Source organism: Cupressus sempervirens, chromosome 10, assembly GCF_028749045.1.
Source record: "Cupressus sempervirens isolate cs-2001-9-10 chromosome 10, ASM2874904v1, whole genome shotgun sequence".
Taxonomy (NCBI): Eukaryota; Viridiplantae; Streptophyta; class Pinopsida; order Cupressales; family Cupressaceae; genus Cupressus; species Cupressus sempervirens.
Window position 1 is genome coordinate 666,038,050 of NC_143127.1, and position 11,074 is coordinate 666,049,123.

The 11,074-nt window shown below is 33.3% G+C and overlaps 1 pseudogene; it reads left to right on the forward strand.

Moving 5' to 3' along the window:
• The window catches only part of LOC149535592 (transportin-1 pseudogene), a 48,690-nt pseudogene extending 38,885 nt beyond the window's left edge, over window positions 1-9,805 (forward strand).
• Window positions 9,806-11,074: the final 1,269 nt, after the last annotated feature.

Consider the following 11,074-nt stretch of genomic DNA (forward strand, 5'->3'; position numbering starts at 1 on the left):
CTTCCCCTAGAATTTCAAACTAATATGGGGGCGGGGGGTGGTATACGAAATGCTTGACGTAAACTCAATCCATAATGGTAATTTTTAGTGTTCTTTTGTTGTATTTCTCATGTGTTGTGCTTATGTTTCTATTGCCTTCTTTATTTCTTTAGATGATCCTTGTTGCTTTGTTGAGGACAAGGGGATAAAGTGATTGCTCTATTATCTACATTGTTCTATTTTGTATCTCTCTTCTTCTATATGTCATTCTAGGTCATGTTGTGAATGTGTTATTGTTTGTACTAGTGGTCTTGTTTAGTCTTCTTAGTTGCTTATGATATAGTAGCACTGATTCTTTTTGGTCTCCATGTTATTGGCCCAAAAATACTCGTCTTCATATCTCTCTTTTGTGTCTTTTCCTCCATTGTGTCATAGTTCTACTTCCTTTGGGGAATGATGATATTATTATACTTGACATAGCATTTAATGTTATTATGTGATCTTACTGGCCCCGTAGTTAGTAGGTACCTTTTTTTCTCTATCTTTTTGCTGTGCTTGTTTCTCCTCTTGGGGGCATCTCATAGTGGAGACGTTCTTTCATGGATGCATGTATGCTTTTGTTAAAGTTATTGCTCTTGTTAAGGCATTCACAATTGTTTTAACATGGGGGAATATACTCTTCTCATCCTTTTTCCATGGCATATAAATATGGATTCTATATATAGCTTGGAGTACCTTAGCCTTAGCACTTGGTATGATTTCTAAGGTATACCCAAATCTATGCATTGTTATTTCATGTCTTTTTATCCTCTCTCTTTTTAATTTTTTATTTTTAGTCTTTAGGAACTCTAGACAGTTCTTGGGGGCTTGGTCTCTTTTTAGATTTCTATCTACACTCTAATAATTTGGGAGGCACGATCCTTGTTTTCAACCCTTGTTTTGACTACTAATAGTTTGGGAAGCTTGGTCTTGATCCCATAAGGAAACACACATCCTTATGCTTGAATCACCTTTTTATTCTTGTTTTTTGGACATGGAGTTCCCTTGAAGTTGAATCCCTTGATAGACTGACTAGCATGCCACACACACTTGCTAGACCATTTGGTTCATCTCTAATAGGTTAACTAGCATGCCACACACACTTGCTAGACTATTCAATGCCACCTTCTTTTTCAGAGACCTTTTCCCCTAGTTGTTTCCTTGTTCTTTTTCCTTATGTGGTCCACAATAAGACACACAAACCTTATTGGGAAAGCAACCACACCCCTTTTTTTCATAGCACCTATCTCTTTTATTTTGACTCTGGATGAGATAAGACTCAACTCTATTAAGGGTTTGATAATTTCTTTCCTCGTTAGTCATAATAATATTTTCTCTAAACTCTTGATCTACTTTATTGCGAGTTTGAGGAAATTCATACTCCTTCTAAAGTGGGGGTTTAATATACCATCTTAAAATGGACACACTTTCCTTTTAAGACCATTACGTTATGTCCTCTTCATGATTCCCTCTTTGGACCATGGATATGTTCATGTTCGCTCTCTTTTCCTCTTCTCTCTTCCATCTTTTCACCTTATCATTTCAATATCTACCATAGTTCTTTGTGGCACCCAATACCTATCTTCCTAGACTAGGTTGACCTAATCCTCCTAGGTCAACATAGTCCTAGACTAGGTTGACCTAGGTCAACCTAGTCCCTAGCAATTCAAATCTTAGGGCCTGAAAGTCCTCAGGGGTTTAATTAGTTTATTACCATTATCTAGTTGGATAGTCTTATTTTTGAACTTGAAAAATCATATATAAGGAGACTTGGAGGCTTCATTTTCATATCTCAAGCATCTCAAGATCATTCATGCACTCAAGCTCTTTCTCTCTAGTGAAAATTTTTGTCTTTTGCATTCAAGAAGTTCAAGTCTTTTTCTAGCATTCAAGCAAGGAGATTTCTAGCATTGGATAATCCTTTGTGAGCATTTCCTCTTCAAGATCTAGCATATTTTGTCAATAAAGGGAGGAGATCCGCATTGAAGAATTCATCCTCTCCATTGATACATATCCATATCCATGACACCATGGAAGAGTTATGATAGATCCATTGCAAAGTGTGGAGATATTCTACAACCCTAATTCAAGATCTACGTTACATACACATTACTTACACATGGGCAAAGTGAATCCTAACAATTATATTATTCTTTATAGTCCTTTAAATTTACATTTACATTTCTCATTTATGATTAATTTCTTAGCCTAGGACTTAACCAAGGAAAGCCCTCATCAAAACCCAACCCCCAAACCTTTCTTTATGTGTTGATTTGTAGGTTGGGAACAAAAAGAATTTCATATCAAGAACCTATAGTTTGCAAGCTTTCTAAAGTTGTCATTTTTAGAACTGTGGATTACGCCAACCTAGTTGTAGGACATTATCCATGTTCACCTAGTCCTTTGATCTCAAATTTCAAGGAGATTTATGGATTATGTTCCTTTCTTCATTTCATTCCAAGATCTGCAAATAAAAAGTTCAATAAAGATTTAGATCAAAAAGTTACTAAGTATAAATGCATATTCCTCTACGTATTCCAAGGTGAATCTTTTACAATTCATTTCTCTACCCTAGATTTACATCTTAATTTGATTGATCATATTCACATATCATTTAGATTAATATTTCTTAAGTAATCAGTTCAATCCCACATTTACATTATCCTATCAAGGGCCTAAGAGAGTATACTTATTGGTATTGCATTCCTCTTTACAAACCAGATTCAATATTAGCACCCTTCTTCCTTTGGTTTCTAGCTAATCTAATTCAAATTATGATGCAAGTATGGCTAGGAAAGCTAGGGCCAAAGACACACCTAATAGTCCAAACACCTTGCAGAGTAAACACAATGAAAGAAATCAACAAAGTAAAACACCAAGGAGAGAAGAACCAACAATAACTTTATTGATTCATCAAATTAGTAGAAAACATACCCAACTATAAGGCTTTCTAGGTTATGACCAATACAAAGATTACAATCTCTACAAATCTAACTATAAACTCACTCCTCTAGGATCATCTATTATGAACTCTCTAAGTGACACTTAACCTAAACCTAGACAACTCTTCTTACACTTGCCAAAACATCTTACAAAAGATTCTAGATTTTTAAATAAGAGACAACTGACCTCAAAATAGTGTACACACATTCCAAGACAAGATATATACATTAAATCTATGATCCAAATTAATTATATAAGTTGGCTTAGACTAGAAACCAAATAGAAAAAAACTTGGTCAAAGAAGGAACTGAGCATCAGAAACATCAGGTTCACTCAACACATGGAGGAACACTTGACCACCAAAACACTCAATCAATACTGAGCAACTTGACCAACACTAAAATTAGTAGCAACTACAACTCGAAAACCACTAAAACTTAACACTAACAGGAAAAATGAACAAAGATGAGAAGAATAGCAAGACAACCTAGGATAATCTTGCATCAAACAACCAGGGTTGAAAGAAATGATTCTCCTGAATCATTGAGATGTCACAATTCGAGCTAAATTGAACTCTAATTAAGAAATCCATGAAGCATTTTCAACAAGTTTATTCTTCGTCTTCACCAAATATTCATAGTAATATTTTCCTCTTGTACTTTAACCAATTCTCTAATCCAATACATGTTCAACCATGTCAATCTACTTCTTAAGATAATCATCTAGTATAACAACTTCATCATCTAACTCATGATACTTGTGTAAATCAATATCGTTGAATATAGCAGATATATCCATGTCATCAGGTAACTCAACTTCATAGGCATTACCACTATCAAACTTCCTCAAAATTCTACAAAGACCAAACCTCTTCTAATTTATTGAATGTTCCAACAAGAAATCTACTCTTCTTCATATGAACCATTATCTCATAACCAACTTCAAAAACATGATGTTTTCTAGACTTATCTGCATTCTCCTTATACTTCTAATTACTTTGTTCCAATCTCAACTTCACTTCCTTATGCAAAGTTTTCATAAAATCATAAAATACTTCCCCCACAACACTTCTCTTCTCTTCACCAACAACATCCCTCAAATCTAATATACCTCTAGGCTGCATTCCAATAATAATCACAAAAAGTTTTTACCTAGCATTCCTATTCACAAAATTATTATATGAAAACTTAGCTTGTGCCAATATCATATCCCAATTACTCAACTTATCTCCACCTAAACATCTCAAAAAATTACCCAGTCTTCTATTCACAACCTTTATCTGTCCATCTATCCATGAATGGAATGTAGAACTAAATTGCAACTTAGTATCCATCTTCTTCCTCAAATTCCTCCAAAAGTAACCAACAAATTTGTTATCTCTATTAGAGATAATACTTCTTGGTAATCCATGCAATCTAATAGTCTCTTTGAATAAAATCTCTTCAATATGCATTGCATGTGATGTCTTCTTACATGGTATGAAATGTGCCATCTTAGAAAATTTGTCCACAACAACATGGAATAATATCCTCTTGTTCTCTTAGGTAATCCAAGAACAAAATCCATACTGATGTCACTCAAAGGTTTCTCAGGAACAAAAATAGGTGTATACAATCTAGTATTCTGACTTACTCCTGTTGCTACTTGAAAAATTCCACAACTCCTTACAAATTTTTGAACATCCTTATACATCTATGGTCAATAATACTTATCCTTAAGAAAACTCAATGTCTTATCAATTCCAAAATGTCTAGCCAATCCACCACTATGCTTTGCCTTAATCAAATTAACTCTCATAAAACTTCTTGGTATACACAACTAAATACCTTTGAACAACATATCTTTTTGAATGAAATAATCTTCGTACTTACTTGATTGATCTGATAGAGCTAATGCTCTCCACTCTCTACACACCTTAGAAAAAATTAGGGTTAGTATCATACAATTCCTTCATCTTATCAAAAACAAGAACTTTAACCTTCATCTTAGTCAATAAAGAACATTTTTTGCTCAATGCATCTGCAAGTCAGTTAGCAACTCAACTTTTATGTTTTATCACAAATGTGAAACTTTGCAAGTACTCAACCCACTTCATATGTCTTTAATTCAACTAATGTTGAATTCCCAAATACTATAAAGCTTTATGATCAGTGTACAACACAAAATTCTTAGGAATCAAATAATGTCTCCACTTCTTCAAGGCTTGAACAATAGAAAAAAACTCTTGATCATACAAATAATACTTTTTTTTAGCACCATTCAACTTCTCACTAAAGAAAGAAACATGTTTATCTTCTTGACTCAACACAACTCCTATTGCACTACCACTTGCATCACATTCAACTTGAAATACCTTAATGAAATTAGGAAAAGCTAATATAGGTAACTCAACAACCTTTCGTTTCAAAGTCTCAAAACTCTTGTTAGCTCCATGTGTCCACTTGAAATCCTTTGTATCTCCTCTCATTTTCTTAGTCACAACATTACAAATAGAACTTAAATTCTTTATAAACTTCCTATAGAAGCTAGGAAAACCATGAAATGATATTACCTCACCTAAATTCTCATGTGTAGGCCATTCTAGAATTGCTCTAACCTACTTAGGGTCCATTCTCAAACCATTAATTGAAATAAAAAATCCCAAATACACAATCTCCTTTTGCATAAAGGAACACTTTTTCAAATTAATCAACAAATTCTCCTCTTTCAATCTCTGTACTACTTTCCTAATATGCTCAATATGTTCTTCCTTAGTCTTACTAAATATTAAAATATCATCCAAATAAACAATCACAAACTTACCCAAAAATCTCTTGAGAACTTCATTCATCAACCTTATGAAAGCAATTGATGCATTAGTCAAACCAAAAGGCATTACCAACCACTCATACAAACCACCTTTTATCCTTAAACCAATCTTCCACTTATCACCTTCTCTAATTCTAATACAATGATAACCACTCTTCAAATCAATCTTGGTAAAATACTTTTCTCCACTCAAACAATACAGTATGTTGTCCATCCTTGGTATAAGAAACCTATATTTTATTGTTATCTTGTTGATAGCTCTGGAATTGGTACACATTCTCCATTCTCCATTCTCCATTCCTCTAAGGTGCCAATACAATTGGTACATCACATGGACTTAAACTTTCTATGATTACATATTTATGCAACAACTCCTACACTTGTCTATTAAGTTCTTCATTATCAGTAGGTGTCGATCTATATGATGTTTTATTTAGTAAACTAGCCCTAGGAATATAATTGATACAATGACTTATACTTCTTACTGGTGGTAAAAAAATTAGGAATATCTTTTGTAACAATCTCCTTGTACTCATTCAACAATTTTTCAATTTATGTTGGTACTCGGTTAACACTATCACCTTTTATTGTCACTCGACCCCTATTGTCTTCTATCACTCAACCTTTACTATCTTCTATCACTCGAATCTTACTACCACAACTCGATCCTCTAGGAATTATAGAAAAATAGACTTGGTTCTTTTTCATCTCCTTCTCAAAAAATTTCCCATTGACCATATAAACTCTAACAATAGTACAATTTACATTATCAAGAACTTCAATCAAAGGCAACAATGTTTTCTTTACTCCATTCACCCAAAGAGTATATTGATTCAATCTACCATCATGCACATCATGTCTATCATATTGCCAAGGTCTACCCAACAAAATAGGCAAAAATTGATAGGAATAATAACACAAAAAAAACATCAAAGTAGTTTACAGTCATGAATTTCACAACGCATTGCTCACTTACCAATAATTTATGCTCATCCTTGATCCATGAAACATGATAGGGTTTAGGATGTCTCAACCTCTACAACTAAAACTTTGTAACTAGTTCCTCTGATTCCAAATTCACTAACACTACTACATTTGGGCCTAAATTGTGATGACCACCTATTGCCCAAGCAACAATAACCAAAATTAGCCCCTATTGGATGGGCATAAATTTTTTTGCTATCACAATTTGCAACAGCAAGGGCATCCATTGCAATGGTGATAGACAATGCTATCACAATTTGGAAAAATATGGGCAAAGAATTTATCTTTACATCATCATATATTTGATGGTTTACCATCGCAACTATGATGACATACATTTTCAAACAATCATCATAGTTCTAATTGCATTGTTGTAGGCCCAATGGGAATCCACTAGAAGGTATGTCGCAACAACAACAACATCTAACATTATGCCATTGGAGTAGCTACCATCTGTCAGTAGTGTCCATCTTAATTATGATGGCATGTGACAATAATGTCATTCGAAAGACAGCTACCTATCAGACAAGCTATCGTAATTGCTACAAATTGCTGCATTATCCAAAAAAAATTTAATTTAAGATGGTCCTATATGTCTAGTGAGTAGTAGAATGAGCTATTTGAAACTTGAGATAAATTTCATATGTCTAGGATAGTATTAGGCATTAAAACCATCAAGTCATTAGGAAATGAATCTAACAAGAATAAAGAGAACTTATGTGAGACAAATAAAATTAGAAATCTATCTCAATAAGGGAAGAAAAAAAATGTAATGATATTGAATAAGAAATGTAGCCAATAACATACTTATGGAATATTATGGCTCTAAAATTAGAATTAAATTTGGATAACTTTTGAGTGGAAACATTACAATATATCAGATAAAACCTCATATTATTGTGTCAAGATTATACATCCATATCTAAGATGACAACTATTATGAAAGAAGATGCTAAGTAACATAATTAAAAAATCAAGTGAATTATATAAGGGAGTTTGCAAATTTGTATATCTGCAATCAACAATTGCATCATACAAATTACAAAGTGCATGATATGAAACAAAATATGAGGAGATCCTAAAGGAGGACATTAAAATCATATAAAAATAGGAAGAGATACTCCATTATGTCCAATTGATGAAATTCATGCTTTCTGATTTGAATATCAATTATTAGTCTTACATAGGTAATATCATCAATATTAGCCATGCAAGCTCCAATATTAGTTCAATGATTTGATAGCAATGATTTCAATCTGATGGATCAATGGAGATATATAAGAGGGGTTGGATGCTAGTGTACCAGGCTTTCAGGAGTAACCTATCAATCTTTTTTTGCCTAGATTATTTTAGGTTTTTTAGTCACCATATGTTTCTCTCAAGAAACTAGCACTTAGTTTTATGAACTAGTATATTGAGCTTATGCCTAAAATATTGCTATTATCTATGGATAAGTATCTTTAGAGCCTATTTACTCTTTCTCATGATCTAGCTATTAAAATGAGAAAATTGGTATTTGTTGCATTTGTTCAGCTCCTTAATGTTTGACCTAATTTCCTGCAACCTCAGATGAGAAATGTAATTGTCTATTTGTTTCAAGAAAATCAAGATGCTGATGAAGAAGTGACACTCAAGTCATGTGAATTCTGGTCTACATTTTATAAAGCTCATCTTCATCCACAAATATTGTGGGAGTTTCTACCACACTTGATTGTGGTTCTATTGTCAAACATGGTGTATGTAGATAATGATGAAGCACTTGTTGAGGCAAAGGTTGATGAAAATGTTTTGATAGGGATCAAGATTTGAAACCTAGAATTTTTTATTCACAAGCACAAGGGGCATATGGACCTTATGATGGAGAAGAGGAAGAAGATATAATCAATTCATGAAATTTGAGAAAATTTAGTACTACAGAACTTGATGGTTTCTTTTCACATGTTGGACTCTTTCTCAATATAATAAATGGATTGTTTAGGTCACAAGTCATCTAGAAGGACATGAATAGTTTATTAAGGTACTTATTGGTCTTTGTAAATGAATTTTAGATAAAAGCAAGAGAGTTTAGGAGGTTTCTTGCTCTTTCTTTTCTACCCTTGAAGAGGAGGCAATGAGAGAGTTGGCACCACATTTGGAGCTTAGTTTACAACACCTTTTGTGTGCCTTTGTTAAATACCAAAGGCCAAATCTTTGTATTGTATGTGATGTGATTGGTACACTTTATAATTTTGTGGGTAGGGGGGGGAGGGGGAATCAACTAGGAAAAATATCTTGAAATTTTGATACCTCCTTTAATTTCCAAATGGAAACAACACTCAAATTCAGATAGGGATCTTTTTCCTTTGCTTGAATGTTTCACAACAATAACATAGACATTAGGTCTTGGGTTTACCCATTATGTTGAAACTGTATTTGTGAGATCTATCAACCTGATAAGAATCAAAAAAATTACAAAGGTTGATCCTACAAAGGCAGGTGATATGGATGATAAGGAGTTTATTTTTTTCTTATTGGACTTCCTTTCCAAGCTTGTTTAAGGCCTTGGAAGTGGAATTTGAAAGTTTGGTTACAAGGAGTGATTTTAGAAATCTTCTTTGACAATGTTGTGGAGATGAAGCTACTAATTTTTTTTAAAGTGTCATTGCACTACTTGGTATCTTTTCAAAAGTTTGTGCAGTGGATTTGCAACCAAATTTGGCTGATTTACTAAATGCTGCCACAAAATTGCAACTAGCAAAAGTGAAGAAAATTATTTCTATTACAAATAATGCATGTTGGACTATTGGGAAAATTGTTGTAAAGCTTCAACATGAGCTGTCACCCATTGCAATGAGTTATATCATGCCTTATTCCAATCCTCTCTAATCTTGAGGAGTTGAATAAATCACTTCTAGAAAATAGTACTATAACTAGAAAATTGCCCTTGGACTGTGGAACTCTTACCTTTACCTTATGTAGCTTGTTGAAAGTGAAGAAACTATACTTTATTTATCTGGTGTCTATCTTATATGTAGGTTTAATTCTTATGCCCTATATTTCAATACCATATTAGAACTATTGGCTATGTCATGTTATATTTGCAATCATAGGATGTGGACTTTGTTTATGACTTTGTCTTAATATTTGTTTTTGTTTCATTTCTCATTAGATTAGGTCTCATGTTTGTTCATTTGTTATATTTCTCTAGGGATCTCTCTTGAATCACATGACAAACCTTTACCATTTTTTTCTTAAATATTTTTTTGCTTATTTTGAAATTGCATACATAACAATGGCAAAATGATTTTTTTTCTTTAATAGTTTTCTAGTTGTGTGTCCATTATCCTTTTCTTTATTTTATTTATCCCACATTGCTTGTGAAAAGTGGTCCACCTTATGAAGTAGGAATAAAAAGAGAGCTTGTAGCTATTGTTAAGAAGGTTGGATATGAGAAGAAAATGGATGTGTGAGTTATAGATCTATTTTTGGCATTAGAGGATGTCTATCCTCTCTTTTTACATTCTAGACGTCATTCCCTTGGGGTTTGACCTTTGGAATTCATTACTATCAGCTTTATCAACAGGCAGCTTGGGCACATTTCCAATGATAGGCAGATTGGGTGTTTGCTCATATCATTCATGCCATTATGGAGGGATGATTTTATGAGGATCTTGGACTAATTGAAGGTAGTTTATACTATAGTAGCATTGTAGCATGACACTATTCATATTACTATAGCAACAAGATGGGAAGCCATTACTGGAATATCATGTTATAGTGCTAGAGTAATTAGTGAGTTTTTAAGAGTTTGCTATGTATTTAATTATATTAGTTTGAAAACCAATATTATTTCAAAAATAGCTTAATCTTCAATTTGCATAAATTATTTCTTGTTCATATTATGTGGTTTTAAATCTATGCAAAGACATCAAAATCTCTTTCAACAGTTGGTTTAGTTCTTGGGCATTTCTAGGGTGCCCATTATAGTGGTATCAGAGCTATACATTCCTGCCATCCTATGGGGTAGGAAATTTATATTATTGTCAAATTTTCTGTTACATTTGGAGTGACCAGCACTCTAGCAATTTCTAGCCATGGATAGACAGAGGAGGACTGGCAGTTCTAGAAGTCAATGGTGTAGTAAAAAAGTTAGTGTGAAGATGAATGCTTTGTGGGAGAGTATGGAGACTTAAGCTTCAAGAAAAAAGATTGATAGAGAGCTTGTTAGATCTAGTGACAATTGAAAGTGTAGTAATCTATATGGTTTTTGCCTTTAGAAGGCCAACATCGAGGTTGCAGGGAAGGAAGCTTGAGTTTTCCTCGACAAGAGCCCTTGATGTAA